This window comes from Apis cerana, linkage group LG8 (genome assembly GCF_029169275.1).
Source record: "Apis cerana isolate GH-2021 linkage group LG8, AcerK_1.0, whole genome shotgun sequence".
NCBI classification, from domain to species: domain Eukaryota; kingdom Metazoa; phylum Arthropoda; class Insecta; order Hymenoptera; family Apidae; genus Apis; species Apis cerana.
In genome coordinates, this window is record NC_083859.1 from 1,175,043 (window position 1) to 1,194,625 (window position 19,583).

Sequence of the window (19,583 nt, forward strand, 5' to 3'; positions counted from 1 at the left end):
TAATTATGTTCTCTCTGACATTATTAAATTATTTAATTGATTGCATTGTTTAAAAAAAAAAATTATTAATTATTTATTACGAATAAAATATTTTAATTTGATCCTTTTTCAGTCGTGACTAAAAATTTAATTATTTTTTTATTTAAAAAAAATAAAATGTATCTCGAAATGAATATCGTCACATGAATCGTCGTTTAATGCGTAAAATATTGAAATGATTATAACAATTATTTCGTTTATACTATTTTGATATTTTTAAATTCGTTGAAAAAAAAAATTCATCTCTTTGAAATCGCATGAAATAATAACGTTATCAAAATACAAGCCGTTATTAAATTATAGTGAGAAATAACCGCTTTGGGCCTGAATAGCGAGGGTCACCTTTTTTCCTATTATTGTGAAACCCTCTCTGAGTACACCGGAGAATTATTGTCTGCAAAAGGAAGCGCAAGACCAAACGTTCGGGGACAATATTTCTACCGTACGGCAAACTGCCAAGGACGGTACATAGGCGGCTGCATCAGTGGCTGCATTCTCTAAACCTTTCTCCGTTTCTGCCATATCGTACAAGAAAAGCAACAGATTTTCGAATAAGAAGATCGAAAGACGAAAAAGCAACATTGCACAATCTTGAATTTAATTCCTCCTCTGTGATCATTTCTTTTTTTAAATTCTTAGCCTTTGGAAAAATTCCAAAGATTTTTCGGGACAATATTTTCTCTTCTCTCTTACGATATGATATAACTGAATTCAATAAAATGCACAGGAAATAGAACAATTGAAACAAAGAATAATGGTTTCTCGATTTATTGGTTACAAGATAAGAAGTATATTTTATTTTATTTCCTATTTGAAAACATTGCATAGGAATAAATTTTATCCAACGATAATTTCAATCATTTTTAACGATCATTATTCTCAACTTATTCTTATATAAATAAATGTTGTAACAAAATTTCCTAAAATATCTTCTAGCAATTATAATTCTCTTTGAAGAATAATATTATTCAAGAGGAACTGTTCTCATTTAGATCTCGGTTTTCGCGCTTTTGATAAACTTCAAAGTCGAGTAAAATCAAGGAATTAATTATTTTGAGAGCGTAACATGTTTGCATAAATATTGCAATAAAAGATTTTTTACAATGAAAATGATATTTTTGTTTTTTATTTAAATAAGAAATCAAGATATATTTCATATATAGGTCGCAAGGAGCAATTTGTCAACTCGTAAAGTCATAAATTGTACGGATACACGATTTAACGATTTACATAAAGCCACCGAAACGCAACGGTTCACTACGCCAATGGATTTAAACAGACTGCAGGCTCGCCTGTATCACCATTGGCGTATAACGTCCCACTAATCGCCGCTCTGTTTGTCAACGTAATACGTTATCTGGTTGATCGAATGATTTTCATAGGAAATAAGTTAACAATGTAATTAAAGTGTAACTGTATTATGATTATTTAATCATTTTCAACGATTTTTATCTTATCGTGGAATTCTATTTTACCTTTAATTTATTCTGATAAAAAATTGAATTGAATATCGAGTTTGAATAACTTAATTACACGGGTTTTATCATATTTATAGACGATTCTGATATATTTAATTTCGTTAATAAATGGAAGAAAATTATTATATCTATTTTGAAATAGGACAGAGATCGTTATGTTATTTTAAATTTAAAATTGTAATTTAAGAATGAGATTTAAATGAAAAATGGTGAATATAATAATAGAGTTAGCCGTAGTTTAATTTAAAATACAAAAAAAGAAGCTCGGTCGATGGAAATATATGAATTTTTAAATGAAATCTTTTTCGCACAGAAAAATCGTTAAGTTGACGACTATGTAGAACTCATAAAGAGAAATGTACGATACGTATATGTTATGTATATTACGTGAATACTAAAGCCTCGTACACTCGACGTTGCCTGTTTTAATTCAACGCGCCGATGATAAAGTTATTCAAGTAAGTTTTGCAAAAATGTATAAATATTTTCTTAAACAAAAGTACAAAGCGCGCGATAGTAACGGTGCATTTCATTAAAAATATATTTTCGAAGAAACGAATTCGGCCGAATGCGTGTATCTTTTATTTCTCAAGATAGATGAATTAATTAAAATTCTTCGTTAAATAGCAACTTCAAATATCTTTTTATTATTCAGTTGCCAGTATTATTTTATGAATTATTTTCAACGACCAGCTTTCATTATTCGTAAAATTCTCGTCCGCTATGGACTCCAATCTCGTTTACAAAGAAAGGAAGATCATCAAGCTCTCGGGAGCTCTTGAAGAGAAATTTATTTGAAAGGAGATTTTATTCGTTTCTTCTCATTATTCCCCCGTTTTCCCCTCTCTTTCTCTTTTTTATATATATATTTTTTTTACCTCCCCCTCCTTCTTTTTCCCTTTTTAAATCTAATGTATTATGCGAGAAAAAATTTTGTTTCTCATTTTAATGCTGCTTGATAAACGTTTATCGGTATACTTTTATTCGTCGCTGAAATTGTCCTCGAGTTAGAATTATTAAAGTCGAGAATTATTAAATTTCTTTGAGCGAGGAAAAATTCAAGAATTTAACAATCATGTTGAAAATCCGATAATAAATTCTTTCGTGATTAATTATTTTCTATTTATTATAATAACACGAAGCGTAATTCAAAAATTATATCTTCTACGACGTTATAAAAGAATGTTTATTAAAAAATAATTTTACAAAAGAAAAATAATCTTGCGAAACATTTTTAAAAGACATTAACCATGGAAGATATTAGATTTTCAAAGTCCAATAATGAGATTATTTTATGATGATCAACGTCATCATATTATCATAATCCACAAATAAAATTTTAATTTTCTCGAAAATATTAATATAACAATTGAAATACTTTAAAGCTTTAAATTAAAAATCACAATTTATTTTCAAATATAATATTTGATTTAATTTGAAATCAATAATAATCTAATCTAACTTAACCTAATTGAGTAAGAACAACGAAATATCAACGATCGATAACGAAAGATAATTTATTACATTTACATACATAGAAACAAAACAAATGGAGATTAATATTATAATATTGATAATTAATCGATAATCGGATGAATTAGATACTCTTCAAGAATTTATAATTCCTGTTCAAAGTTATTACGGTTTTAAAAAATTCAACAAACTTAATTTTCTCGTCTGATGAAAAACGAAATAAGAGAAAAATGGAGAAGAGCGCCTCAAAAAGGACAATGCACCCGAAAGGTTAACGACGTTTCACGAATTTATCGGGCGAGAAATACTCTTTGAAGTCCATCGTAGAGAGGAAGTAATTAGGGAGAGCTAATAGTTAGCACGAATAATCGGCCCTAGACAAATAAACTTTCGCGAATGACGCGTTAACGAGTTTCTGACAATGGGTTCTGTGTGATTAGCCATGATTTTCGAGATGGAGTCAATGCCAGAGGGAAGATTCATATCTGAAGAAAGTGGCGCCAGAATCACGACCGGCAACCTTTCGACCGCAAATTAAATAACATCATTCGGTTCTTTGGCGAGAATTATTCCCGGTTCTTTTCCAATAATTCGCAACGCCATCTATGGTCTAGTTTTTTAAAAACTTATCGTATCGAGAAATGAAATCAATTTTTTCCTCTATTATTAATTTACTCTTGATAATTTTGTAAAGATTAAAATACTTGTGAAAAATTTCGAATTATTTTTCTTATATTTGTATAAATATGTCGAATTTTCTTTTATATAATTTTATTGTTAATTTGATATTAATAGCACGAATATTAATTACGTAATAATAATTTTTTTTTATTTTAACCAATTTTATTAGATGACAAAATTTTATTATTTTCTTCCAATTTTTATTCCAAATTTTGTCTTTTTATTTTATATATATATAAAAAAAAAACTAATATAGGATACATGAGTTTATACATTATATCATATTATAAAGGGTAAATCATGTATACATTGTACCCTTTTATGAAGATAATTTAAAATTGAAAGAAAAAATGAATAAACAGGATATAAAATTTTACCTTGACATTTTCATATTTCGATCCGTAAACCAAAGTATTTTTTCCCCCCACAAATATCATACCTCTCACTTTTATTTAAATTTATGAACCACCCTCTCTCTTGCTCTAGTGCCTCTTCGTGTTCTCCATCTCTTATTAACGTAAAACTTTTTCTCGTTTATTCGAATAATTATCTAATTTCCTTCTGAACATTGTGGCAAATTTTCTCCTGAAAGCATTCTCTGATTACGCCAAGGGGTATCTTTAATTTAATTTCTTCAGAATTAAATTTTTAACAGTTGGCATTAAGCAAATTAAATGAATGTTTCAGTTAAATAACATGCTCTGTTGTTTTTACCTGAATCTCGATCGTAAGTGCTCGATCGTTTGCCGGGTATACGAAATAGAAAAGAGCGTATTGGAATTTTTGCAGGGTAATTTTTCACCGCATTTACAATATATTAAGCTTCTCGATAAAAATATAAAAAGATAAAAAAAAAAAAATATGGGAGAGGATTACGTTCGAACAACGTTCTTATACCACCACCACCACCGCAATTCCTTTTTCCTGAGAAGAATCGAATTCTTTTAGCAAACAGAATTTTATCGCAGGAAAAAATTGCAATTCTTTCACCTTACGTCATGTTTTATTGGATCAATAAACACTAGATTATATTCGCTATGAGAAATGTTTCTCCGTAAAATCTTTAATCCCAGGGATTTCGAAGCAAGTCTCTTTGGTGTTGTTTAAAACGAAAAAGAAGAAAAAAAAAAAGGTTTATTAAAGTCATTAAACCTTTTAATGGAATTTCATAGTTATCAAAGAGTCGTGATTACTGAACGCAAAATATAATTTATGACGCTGACGCTTTGATCCTTTTTTTTCCCTCCCCCTCCTCCCCCCTTTTTTCTTTACAGTTTGAAATATAATTTAATTAAAAAGCGTTTCTCGTGTTTTATCTTTTGCATTTTATTTAATATACGCTGCTCCAGTTTGAACATGAATTTTCTGAAGAGAAAGAGAGAGAAAAAGAAAGGGAGAGAAAAAAAAAACCTTGGCTTGTTATGTGTTGTGTAAAAAAAAAAAAGAAAGATAAACTAGTTTCTCGAGTATTTCTTGTTTCTTAAAATTACTATAATAATATCGAAGTCCTTGAGAATTTCGCGAGTACGAAGGCCATCGAGAAAAGAGATTCCATCCACGTAATAAAATAAAAGAGAATCTTTCCATTCGATTATTAAAAATAATAGAATAAGTAAATTTTCGAGGGAAAAGTATTATTCGTTATTCCGTGGATAATTTTGGTAATTTCGAAAAAAAAGACGGGGTGAAAAATTTCATCGAGGGGTGTCGCGAACAATACATGAATTTCAAATTTTCATATGTTTGGGAAACATATTAATTATGCACACATTCGGATTTGATTAAATAATTTTCGCCGGAATATTTCTCATGGTATTTCGAGTGATTCCGGCGAAATGCAAATATTTAACAGGAATGAATTGAATCGAATTTTAACGAACGGTGAATTAATTGAAACTGACAAACACAAACGTGGGAACGGCGAGAATATTCTTTTGACTAGACAGTTGGAAAAAATAACGTAATTTCTTATTAATAGGCACGTTAACATTCATTAAACCGCATGGGAGTCAATGGAACACGCACGCTTGTTCCAATCCACGAGTCCGCCATTATATCCGCTTCACGTCTCCCATTAATTTTTTTTAACATCTCTGAACAACTCTGCTTCCCTTCTATATCTCTTAAAACTCGCTACTCAATTTTCTTTTTTCGAAATTTATTTCATAAACAGCAAATACGGGGGGGGATTTCAACTTAAGGAATCGAAGGATCGATTCGAAAAGTGTTTCCGCTCTAAAAGGTACCAGCGAAAGAAAGCTTTACGTTATACTTTTGCTGGATGTACGGTTGCGCGAGATTATTATCGATCGAGGCCCCGGAGCTGAATTCCCAAATAACGCTGCTTTTGTTTTCCCTCGGCGACGAGGGCCCCGTATTAACTCGAATTTCCATCTTTCTCCTCCTTCTTCCGACCCTACCGCCTTGCCCGCCATTTTCAACCTTTACTTTTAAGCCCTTTCAAAACGATGCATCAAAAGAAACTCGAATGATCTCGGTTACAAAAATAACAATAATACAAATCATTTAATCCATTCCCTTAAACTTTTTAAACATGTTAACTGCCGACTGACCTGAAAACAAAATTCCTCGCGCTTTTTAAAAAAAAAAACATCATCGACTATGCTCGCAAATTAATTGTACCGTTAGGTCAATACGTTGGTTATACGTTTTAAGACGCTTTGTTAATTAACACCATCGTGAAACGTTTTAAAGATATTTTAAACTTAGCCAATAATACGTCCATATTTGTAAATCATAAGTGATTGCCGAGATAATTCGCACTTTGGAGAATTAATCGTAGACTAAAAACGCATAAATTTCGAATGAACGATAAGACCTTCGAACAAGATGAAGAGAAATAAAGAGGGAAATAAAATGTACAAGTACGTTGGCAAATAAGGATAATCAAGATTGTTGGAGTAATAAAAAGAAAAAAAATATGGGCCGAATCAGCGATGAATATTATGACTAATCGTACCGTGAATAAGAATGTGTGGCGTCACTATCATCGAGTCTCAACGTTGTCCAGTTCTTTTCTCCTCGACAAAAAGTAATCCTTCGTTGGTTGCGTAATACAAATCGTTGAATCTCATTGCTCTATTAATTTTTTCTTTTTCTTTTTTTTTTTTTTTTTTTTGTCTATATTCTGACAAGAATTATATTTCAAATAGAATTTTCTTGTTCGATAAAATACATTATATTATTGCGATAAATATTTAATTTCTAATACGAGCGTATCGATTCGAATAGAAATGATATAAAGATAACATCCGGCATAAAGCGTCATATTAAATCGTGCTAGGTTAGAATTAGTGCGATATTGTTCGAATAGATGGCCACAAATCTACTCGCTTAAATGGCCATGAACTACTCCTACCATTTCCTAATACTGTTGGCTCGAGGCAAGTATTATCTATGATCTGCATCGATCGTGATTCAACTATTATTGAATTATCAAAACAGAAAAAGTAAATTTTTCTTTTATGCTTCAGTCGAATTATCGATATTTTTATGAAAATGGAGATTTTGTTTCTCATTTTTGTCATTGAGGGATGCACGCTAGAGTGAGCAGGTGTCAAATTACATCGGCCGATTCATGGAAATATGCCTCTCCAGATATATAGCCACGATAAGTCTTGAATAGTCGCCATATATCTACCATATTATATTCTTAAAACTTGGAACTATATTTCGTTATTTTTTACAATCCACATCTCGTCCAGGACAATTTATAATTGTTTATCGATTATCATTTCGAAATCTTTCGCACAAGATTACAATATTATTTCTCGCTTTATGTAGTGAAAAGGTTAAATCATCGGGATGAATTAAACTTGTCCGTCGGAGAATTCGAGTCTAAAGATTTCTGACTACGTTAGAAAAAGAGAGAATGAAAGAGGGAAAAATGTAGCAAGTAACCGAAGGAAAAGGAACTGGGTTTAAGAGCTTTTGCCATTGGACGGATCCAGCTTGTTTTCAAAAGACACACTCGCTACGGGTAACCCCTCTGAATACCAATTAACGTGAATTACGTGGGTACATGGAATTCGAGACCGTACTTTATCTCCATCGCTCCACCACCCTTCTCGTTGCTTCTTTCTTTCTCCCTCGCTGAGGCCCAATCTCTGTCTCTATCGTTCTCTCTTGATACTCACTCTCTCGCGCGACTCGTAATTAATTTGTGGTGGTCCAGACGTGGCAAGGACGCGTACACACCCTTGTCTCCTTTTTTCTCTCTCTTTTTTTTTTTAATGCGATTTCTAATCTTGTTTAAACGATTTACCCGTTCTATATGATTTCCTAAATAATAATTTGATTTCCTTCTTTTATTTATTCAAATTATTTATCAATTATTAAAAACTGAATAATGAATATATAAATAAATGTAAATGTTGCTTCAAAACTTACAAATATTGTTTTTAAAAATCTAGTTGATAAATTTTGTTTATAAAAATTGGAAAATCAAAATTATACAATTGTAATTTAAAAATTGTAATTAAAATTGTTGTTGAAATAACATCTGTATATTTCTATATTATTCGGAATAGTTTTTCTACAATTAACTGGAAGGTTAATAAATATCTCAGCGCTCCCCAGTGCTTACTTTTCTTTTTCTTCCTTCTTCCGTCTCAGCACAATCCGTTACAATGACGGTGTGCACTTGACAGCCGCGATAAAATCAGATATACACGAATATAAAATAGTGGTAGTTTAATTGGCGTTGTGTTGCGGTTCGAGATGATGAATTAAAACAATTTTTAAATATACGTGCTGGCGTTTCAATTTCGTTTTTTATTCTTCTAACGTTTAATAAATGAAATTTTGCAAAATATACAACATCCATAAATATTTGGCCATATTTTGACTTTGTTTATTCCGCTGGAAATATTTACATATTTATATATTTTATATATACGTAATCAATTTTTAATTTCCAAGTAATGGATAGAAAATTCAAAATTCTGCCAAGAAATTGAGATAAAATTATTATATACAAGTATTTCTTGGAGGTCATTCTAGTATTTTTTAAGAGCACAAACTTATTCCGTCGTAAATTTCATCTCTACAAGTTCGTTGAAATTTTTAATACGAAGAGAAGTTAGACTCTGTTCCTTCATCGATTTCATGCAAAGTTATTCTGTTTGCCTGACTTCCTTCCGAAAGAGAAACTCGCAGCACAAATTACAACATTCATTCAATTAAACTTTAGTTATACCGTGCAGTATTAAAACGTAATTTCAACATTCGGTTATTCAAACATAAGTCAAGTCTTCTCCCAAGTAAAATCTAAAATTTATTCTATTTCATAAGAATAAAAGAAAATGGAACGAAAGGAAAAAATCTCCTTTTTGAAATTTTTTGTTAAATAATTATTTTAATTTTTTTTTTTTTTCATTCTGACAAGAATATCTTTCAAAATTTTGCAAAAGCAAGCACATTGTGGGGAATTGGTATGTTTTTAAAAAAACATTCAATATTATGAATATTATATTAAATTAAACTATACGAGACTTGTAATTGAGTCTGTTACTATATAAATATAGTTATACGTATACGTATCATGGCAATGTGAGACGAATGAACTTGGAAAATCTGTAGAATCTCTTGACAGTACGATTTATGATTCATCGACGACAGGAAATTGCGGCACGAGCGGATTAATCACGATTAACAGCGGTCACGTTGCCATAATTGTGTTCAATTTATTCGATTCTCTTATGAGAATTGATAACGCTTCATGAATTGGTTCACGATAATTTATTTTACCTGAAATATCACGATCATCCTTTCAAACTTAATAATTATATCGATAAATTTTATAGATTTTATTAATTCATATTAATTTATCTTTGAGAAAGATTAAATGGTAATATTTGATAAAATAATGATAATATTTGACTTAATATAAGGAAGGTACAATTATATCAAGTGGGAAAAAATCTTGAATTGCTTAAACACATTTCACAAGCGTTTAAACAGCTACTAAGAATTCACTTTGAACGCCCTTTCTCCATCGTCGAGAAAAAAAAAAGAGATCCAACAGCCCAGTTATAATCGGGGAGAAGAAATCCGATTTCTGTTTATCTAGAATACAAAACGTATTCTGATGTAATCACAAGCATAGATCAAATCGTTTTATTAATATACCCCTGACGAAGGCCTCTAGCCCCAAAAGATCATCCCTGAAGTCATTATTGAAGTCCCTTGAAAAAAAAAAGTAAAAAGGATACGTATATATGCCGGTAATGGGAATTCACCCCTGTGAAAAAAGTTGGTTTCATGGTCGAGAGTCGGGGTCTCGAGTATTGACAATGAATAGTTTTCTTCCGTAGCAAAAGACTGACTGCACAGTGGGAGGGGAAAGAGAAAGACAGAACGAGAAAGGAGGAAGAGGAAGGGAGAATAGAGACGCGCGTAATACTCGACCGAGAAGGAGAAGAAGAGAGAGAGAGGATATGGGTAAACGTGGGTGAGACAGAAACTTTGGTAGTGGGGAAAACAGAAATATAGAGAGATAAAGACACATGGAGAGACCGACGAATAGATGGAAGGGGTAACCGAAAGAGAAACACAAAGAAAAGGAAAGAAAAACAAGTGAGATAGTGACAGAGTTACAGAGCAAGAAGGTAAGAGGAAGTAGAAGCACTGGATAGAGAGAGAAAGAGAATAATTCAGAGTGGGGGAACGGAGAAGAGCAGCGAGAGTGGGGGAAAATTTGATAGGAGGGATGGGTTACCATGGAAACGCGTCGTACTCCCAACCAACTCAGATAGAATACAGGTATATATGTGTTTACATACCTACATTAGATACATACATTATAGTATTATACGGCACATATACAAGATACTCGTATGAGAAGAGCCGTAATTTGTAAGTCGATTTCCTCTTTTTATCTCTTTCTCTCTCTATTTCTCTCTTTCAATCGCATTAGTCGCAATGCAGTGTATTTTTAAAAATTAATTTGTGTAATTTTCAAAATTAATATTTAATGATTATATATTCATCTGTAGTAGAAGATTTTTTTTAGAATATTCTATTCCAATGATTGATTCTCTGTTAAAAATACCGAGTCTTTTATGCGTGTGTGTGTATACATATACATAGTATATCCAATCCTCTTATCCTATTTTTCTTTTATTTCATTTTTTTTTTATTTTTATTTTTTTTTATATTTTGTGAAATAACTTTAGAAATATGCTCGCTGGCTTGATAAAAGTTTAGTGGTATTTGCGTATATGAAAAACGTATTCTCCGTTTTTAATTAATTTCAATTTTGTAATGCTTCAAAATGAAATTTACGAGAATGTGAATGAATACATTTTAGTTACCAGAGAAATTAAATTTACTGACCATATAACGTAATAACAATTTGAAAATTAAAAAAAATATTATCAAAAAATAATATAACGGTGGAATATGATTTTATAAAATATCATTTTAAAATTTCTTTTAATCTTGTTCCTTAAAACAAAATAAATTCTGAAAAACAATTTAAATACAAAAATCTAGAAATGTAACATTTTCAATTTCATATTTTATCCTGGCCTCGATCGATAAATATGATGACAGGTGATATAACACTTTCAAAACTATTGTTTCACGAAACTATACATTGTCGTATATCTAAACAAAAGACAAGATAATTGCTTGTATGCATCATCGTAAATATAAATAAATGTATACGTATAATAATCATTCAATAAAAATAATTCATCGTATTAGTCGCATAAATTTAGAAGCGATTACATTAATTAAATTTCAAAGGCGAAAATCGGGAACAAAGTATGCAAAGATGAACAATTCATGGGTCAATGAGGCCTTAGAGATACTTTAGAAATACTATGTTCCCCCCTCCTCAACAGAACTGGAGTCCGGGAGGGCACATTGGCGTAGAGTAGTGCCAACAGAAATAGAATTCCAATAAAGCAGGTTTCCAAGTGATCACGTGGAAAACTCGCTCCCCGTCTTCCTACGAAACATATACATATATGCATGGGTTTGAATAATAATTATGTTACGTAATTCGAGCAGATTATGAAACTGTTTTATGTCTTAATTATCATTGCGAATTAAAAACATATATTATTGATCATCTATTATGCATGAATATTTACATTGATATTAAAAAAGAAAAAGAAAAAAAGAAAAAACAAAAAAAATTACAAGTTTATAAAAAACATACAATTTAAAACACTCATGAAAACTAATCACCAAAAACTGGAAAGAATAGTACACGACTATGCGAGCAAAACTATTGCTTTTTATTTTTATTGCGGAAACTCGTTTATATTCATAACGAAAACATCGCGCAAAACAGAAGTTGAGATTCACGAGAAACTTTATGGTAACTTTTCTTTTTTTTTTTTTCTCAAATATTCTTAAAATAAAAATCGAGATTATTTTATAAAATGTAACATAATATAACAAATCTAAAATAATTAATTATTGAATCATAATTTTGTGAATAATGTTAACTGAAGTTACCTCAATACTCAACCGCAAATATGTATTTACATGTCCCTCTCCTCGTCATTTCCCAGTCACGCTAATATACCTATAGGATTCGATAATATTCGAATGTACACTGTAGATATACTATATGTATATATATATATATATATATCGATCCCGCAACTCGACAGGGGAAGAAAACAAGCAATATAACCGAAGAATGCTCTATTGAAAACTCGTCAGACAGAGGTTAGGATCCGAATGTGGGAGCGTGAACCTACACTGTGATTTTTTCGTTACGATTTCGAATGAAAATTTTCTCCAATTTATCTATTCGTGTCGGTACATGGTAATGCGATTTTCGCCACCGAGGGCGACACATGCGTCATTATCGCGTTCATTGTTAACACGACAGGTTAATTTTATTAGATCGCTTCCACCCTCAACCACCCTTCAGCGAAGTTTTTTTTTTTTCATTCGTTAACGATCTATTTTTCTTGGCATGCAGAACTTCCCCCGGAGCGTGAACTGGTTTCGAACGAGTGCCATGCCTTTTACGTTTTCTGGTTTTTGTGCTCCTCACGGAGGGAGACAAGGGCCGACGACTTTTAATGGACGACAGGGCGAGCCCCATAGGCGTAAACCGCGATTGTACTCCCATTCAGAGTCTAATATCCCATCTACTTCAACGACCGGAATACTATAAAAGAAACTCTTTGTTACTTTCGATCTCAATTATTGGAAACCTAATATATGAACAAAATTGAAATACGTCTGTTACATGCAAATATAAATTAAATAAAAAAAAAGAAAAATAAAATGGCAATATAAAATATTATTAAAATTTATTAAAAAAATAATGTAACGTAATTTGATACTTTTTATTTAATCTAAATTCCATTAAAATATAAAAATAGATTAAATTTGTTTAATCGATATTTATATTTTGATTATATAAAATTATACAAATGTATTTGAGAAATACATTTTTAATAGAAAGAAATTGTAACTTTTTTAAAAATATTTCAATTTCTCACAGTTTTATAAAGTTTAAAATTATCGTATTTTAATATTATAAAAAACCATATCGTCATATTTCGGTATTTAACTATGAAAATAATTAATTCAAAAATTGTTCCAATTAAAATTTCGAGGATTCTAACCTGGTGCCACGGATCGTATAGGGAGTTATCGATCCCTGTCCTCGAGTCGGTGCGTAATTGTATAACATGACACAGTGTTGTAAACGTGTAATGTAACATGATGTTTCAATAATTATACACATCCGGTTTTTGATACATTTTTAAAGGATGACGAAAAGATCGTCTTAATTACTATTATTTCATTTAATGAAATTCATCATATATTTTCTTGACGTTCGATTATTCCTTTGTTCCCGGTAACCTAACATCGAACCGCATGAATTGTGACACCAGAAACTCCCCCCTCTCCCTCTCCCATCCCACCGCTCGTTCGGATATATCTCGTTCCATTCCGTGTAAACGATAAAAATATGAGCCTGAGGAGGCGGCGTTCGTTACTTTCAGCTTGTTATCGATCTTCCCGAGTCGAACTCTCTCATGTAATTCAATAATGCAACATGGCATTATTACACGAACTCCGTTACCGTATTTCCTGTATTGCTTCGCGTTTCAAAATAGTGTTGTGCCGTATGAACGGCAATATTATTAGTCACGAGGGCCGAGGGGTGGGGGAGCACGAGCGGAGTAGCAGGAGGGAAAGAGGGAGGGAGGGGGGAAGTAGAGAGGATGGAGGGAAGGGGAAAGGGTGGGGGAGGGGTGGAGGAGACGTTCTGTTACTGACATTTAGCGGTTTATTAATCGATACATTCTCTCTACTCCGTTTTAGCGTTTGACACGAATGTTATTCATGTTATTTCGTTTGTCATTCGTGTTATTCTATTCGATCGCATAGAATTTTCGACAGAAATATCCCATTTCATTTTTCCCCTCCCATTTTAGATAAATAAATTGACAAAAAGAATATCGATGAATATCAGGAATATCTTTTTTTTATAGTCTTTATTAATTTCAATTTAAATAATAAAATTCTGGTATTTAATATACCAGGTTAATTTTTAAATAATTTATAATATTCCACAATTCTTGATCATGTTACGATTAAAAGATAATTATGATTAAAATAAGAGATAAATGATTTATATTAAAGAATTGAAAAAAAAAAAAAAAAGGAAAAAGAAATGACGGTTGAAATAGTATTTTGAGCCGCGATTCGCTTGATCCATTAAACAATCGATTTACATTTGTAATTTCGCTGCATTTGCTGGATTTCTCATTAGCGAACAATACGATATAAATGAATGGAAGATAGGTATACAATGAACGTGCTTTTCATTCGTTCGACGATTATCGAAAACACAATTTGAAACACATTTGATATGGTTTGAACGGTTCAATGGGGAAACGAGGCTCGAATAAATTTCGTTATAAGCGAAATATATTAATATTAATTCGCGATTGTGTTATTCTACTTTGATATTAAATTCCATGAATATTCGTGTTTTGAACAGCAAAAGTCCAACAAATCTATTCGACTTTCGACCATCTGTCTCGTAAATTCTTTCCTTATACCTAACATACGAGATCCATAAATTATGTTTTTTATAAATCCCACTAATATTCATTCGTTTCAACTACAACTTTCTTAAAAGTCTTCTCTATATAAGGCTCACAAGCCTCATAGGTATGCCTGTATGTATTATGTCTGGAAGTATATATTATTATGAAGTGGAGATACAACTGTATCGAGGAGCGTGTGAGTAAACGTTTTTCATAGCCTAATGGTTACAATGGTCTATGAGCATGTAAAGTAAGGGATAATGCGTTAAGTAAATTGCCTTGATGTCGATGAAAAGTGGGGCGACATTTGTATCGGCGCAAAACATTGGAATTTTTGTTATCGCATCGCCCACGCTTCGCTGCAAGCAATCGTTTCATCATAAAGAAAATATCATTCGTAAGAATATCGAGTAAAAATAACTGATGGTTTCTATATTCGTTTCTATATTCCTGGAAAGAAAATTGAAAGAGAAATTATTAAAAAGATAAAAAGAAATATCTTACCTTTGAGAGATTAACTCTCTTAATGTATATGAATTTAATTTTTAATATAACTTTAATATAAATTAAACACTGAATAAGAATAATATAAAAAGAATAATATAAATATATAATGAAAGAATAAATTTATAATGTTTCTTGCTTACTTTTTCGTGTCTTTTTTTTCTAGTCGTAAAATATTTAAATTTTTATGTAAATAACAGTTGTAATAAAAAAAATATTAGAAATTACTTATTGTTCACTATAAATAATAAAAATATTCATGTGACTTTTTAATGAATTTAAATTTCAAAAAAGTATCGTGAAAGTTCGTTGGGGATATAAATTAAACATTCTCAAAATAGATATTATTTATATATTCCAGTCAGAATATTTTTGTGCTCATTTTAAAGGTATCTGCTAAATTATGTAAAATAAAATAAATATAAAATAATTTATTTTATTCGACGATTTCTAATGATTGTAAAATTTTCAAATAAGTTTTTGAAAATTAATTTTTTATTTCAATTATTACATATTATTTAAATTACGATTAAATATATACATATTCTCAAGAAATTAAATTTTCATTCGAAGAAACGAAATTTCATATTCACTAACCTAATAATTTAATCCAACGTTGGAAAGCGGAAACTGCTAAATATTATGTATATGTATATTAAATGAATATGCAAATCATTTTCATTATTAATAATTTTAATAACTTAATTGAAAAAATTGTTTATTATTTATTTTACATACTTTTTATGTAATTTTTCTTTTTTTTTATCTTTAATATTTGTTTCTTATTTTTTTTTATTTTTAGAATCATCAAAATTCTCTACTGATATCGAAACATTGAATTTTGATGAAATATTCAAAACTATAAAAAAAAAATATTTTCTGCACTGCGTCTTTAACGATGGAGATATTTTTAATTAAAAGAGAATTCATGAATATGCAAGTGATTTGTAGCTGTTTTTGAAACATCCATTGGCAAAGAATACTGTCACAATTCAAAAAATGACGGGTTTTCGGGAAATTGAAATCTCGTCTGGCGGAGGTGAAATACAAATGTAAATAAAATCGAGTTTCCCGTCAGCTAAAACCTATTTCAAATGGAATCGGTTCATATCCATTCATAACTTAAATAAACTAAAAGCTGTTTCAGATAGAAACTAAATAAATAAATATGCATTCATAAAAATTTATCTAAAAAATATGAATTTTTCAAAAATTATTATTCAATTAAAATAAATGATATTTTATTGTGAAACTGTATCAAACATAAAAATAAATATTTTTAAATAGATAGACAAAATAATTTCTAATATAATTATACGAAATATATATATATGTAGACAGAGAGAGAGAGAGAGAGGAATATTAACACATACCGGTATATATAAATGTTGGAAAAAGGAAAAAAAAAGACTCGCTACTCCCCTGACGAGAATTGAATACGTTTTCCGAGACGAGTGTCAGTGAAACAATTTCTAAAGGCTCGACAAGTTGGAGGTGCTCAAACGAAACGAAAGCTCACAAGTGTTGAACAGAGAGGAGTTCATTTTTCCCCGGTTCTCGTTAGAGTGACGAAAAGGGCCGACTTCTCGCGAAGATTGACGATTTAATTTAAGAATTCTCCATTCACTGAGGCTCTTTCTACTGTTCGTAGAAATATATATACGTATATATTTTCGTTTGGAGAGATAGAAAAGCGGTGCTCAAACTATTAAAATTGGAGAAATCGTTGCTCAGAACTGGATATGGATTTTAAATCAAAATTTGTACTGAAAATGTTTATTTCTTATCTTTTCTCCATTTTTTTTTGAAATTTAATAAAATTAATATCTTTTTAAATATTTTGTAAATTTTTCTAAATAATCTGAAAATTTCTTTTTACGTTTTTTAAATAACAACGGAAATTGTTCAAACAATATGATTAAATTGCTCTAAAACTTGTACAGAGAAGAAAGAGAGAGAAAAGAAAAAAGTGAGCAAGGAGAAGTAATTTTATTAAGGGAGGAAGAAAAAGAAGAGACGATGTAGAAGGAAAGAAATTAAGAAAGATGGGATCAATTGTGAAGGATGAATAAGGACAGAGCATTTGAGGAGAGAAAGAGAGAGAGAGAGAGAGAAAGAGTGTGCAAGTAAAAAATAGCGAAATAGAAATTGAATGACAAGGAAAGACTTAAATAGTGAAATAATGAACAAAGAAAAAAAATCGAGAGGAAGCAGACAAGTGGAGGAGAAAAAGACAGATATTAAAAAAGAGATGGCAGAGGAGCGTGGTCTCCGTGATTGAAAGGGAGAGAGGGGAGGGGTAGAGCCTTTGTAAGAGGAAGAAGGAGAAAGAGTAAACGAAATAAAAAGAGACAGAGAAGGTAAGAGAATAGGGGAAAGGAGAATCCCTTCCTTTCTCTGTAGGGAGAGTCCATACACAGTTGGTCAAAGGTTACTATACAGGCAACTGTGTACGACTGTGTTTAGAATTATCCAATCCAATCCAAGCTATACAAGCAAAACACATAATGTACAGTAGAGAGCAAAATTACTTTCCTTGTGAAAACTTTTACCTCTTTATCTTTCCTCTATCGTATCCATTCGCGTGTTCGTAATATAATTAATTAAAATTCAAATAAACAATTTTTTTCCAAGAAATGAGAAGGAATGATCATAGTTGAAATCAAACTTGTTATTCTATTTCACATTGAAAAAATATTTCAAGTAAAGTAATTTTTATCGGATTATATTTTCCTCAGTATCTTTCCTTCTTTTTATCTTCTTCTTTTCGAACATTTAAATTTTATATGAATTTAAATTTTAATCACAAATCTCGTATAACACATAAGTATAATACATCAATTTCGTAATACGGCTGTGGAATGAATTATAAATTAGAATTTTTAATAAACAACGAATGCTAATGAAATTAATAATTATATAAATTAATAATTGTAATAATAAATATTAATAATTATTATTATTATTAGTAATACATAATTATTTGAACATAATGAATCGCGTTGATTTTATTTACAAAAATATCGAACAGAAACAAAAATGATATTTTTTTCTGCTCGTCAAATATTCAATTACCGTGCACCAGCGATGTAAAAGCAACGCGAATGAACGTGGACGAGGCCATAAAGGAAGAAAACCTTGAAGAAAGATGGCTCTAACTACTCGACATTGGCCAACGAGCTGAATAGGCAACTTGACATAATATAAAATCATTTTACCAAAGAGAAATATTTCAAGAAGAATTATTCTCTTTAATGCAACTCAACCTTATACGTTTTCCTCTAATGAGTTTTATTTAAGTTCTCTTACCAAACAAGTTTCATCACTATTAAGAATAATTTCATCCAATTAATTCATTTATTTAAAATATTCTGTTCCTTTTCTTAAAAAAAAAAAAAAAAAGAAAAAAGAAAAGAAAAGAAAAAAGAAAATACATATATATTTTAATTGATTTGTAACAAGAGGGTGGCATGAATTGCACAAATTGCACACGAACCGTGACAAGAAGGGGCCGAGAAAAAAGCGATTCGCGGCAGGTTGGTCGGGATGGAAATAAAAAGGAAACTCGACGAAAGTAACTCCTTTTTACTCGGTTGGTATTGTAGCGTTCATAAGGGCACTCTGTATTCGCCTAAGTAAACTAAGAACGAAAGCGTTGCCGCGGCACTGCCCACAACCCACAAATCCCACATGAACGTATCTACCATAAAGTCGTGATGGTGAGCAGGTAAATACCCATACATTGATCACGATCGTGTGAACGGGCCTTAAGCATCTGCCGCTGGACACATACAAGCGCCCAACGAAATGGCATGAGCGCAAATACAAACGAATTTCAACCTGTCGAGTTCATTCGGTTAGCCACATGTACAGTTACATACGTCTCAACTACTACCTGTAGCAATTCAAAGGTTAATGTCGCTCGAAGGACCGATTCCTTTCCCGCCATTATCGTCATCACCGTCGATACTAGCGCCATCTCCCTTCACTAATGCAAGCTCGATACACTGTAGACGTGCACTCGTATTCCTTTCAGTATCGCGAAAAAATACGATCGAAACTTTTATTTTCGTCCACATTCTTTAGGTATGGGTTCGTTCACTTTTTTAGTTGCGGTTACAACCTTATGCACATCGCGGCCGCGGACTAATTTCGTTTAAGCGGGATCACCGCGCGGGGAGTTGCAGCTGTCCGCTTATCGGCGAAATTGGCTTTTCAGGATCTCGAGTAGGGTGGCGCTCGATTCAAAAGAAAACAAAAAAGAATGGAACATCATGCGCGATAAAAAATACAAGGAAGGTAATTTCTTTTTTTTCTTTTTTCGTGTTGATTGTTAAAAAGATTGTTAAGA

General features: G+C 31.1%; 1 protein-coding gene and 1 long non-coding RNA gene across 4 annotated transcripts in view; one reads left to right on the forward strand and one right to left on the reverse strand.

Annotated features, from left to right (window-relative positions):
* Window positions 1-19,583, reverse strand: part of LOC108000925 (AT-rich interactive domain-containing protein 5B) — a 184,071-nt gene that overhangs the window by 92,633 nt on the left and 71,855 nt on the right. The window lies entirely within an intron of this gene.
* Window positions 10,445-13,131, forward strand: LOC133666520 (uncharacterized). The gene is made up of 2 exons (XR_009830747.1): window positions 10,445-10,547; window positions 12,637-13,131. It is a non-coding gene; the product is annotated as an uncharacterized LOC133666520 (long non-coding RNA).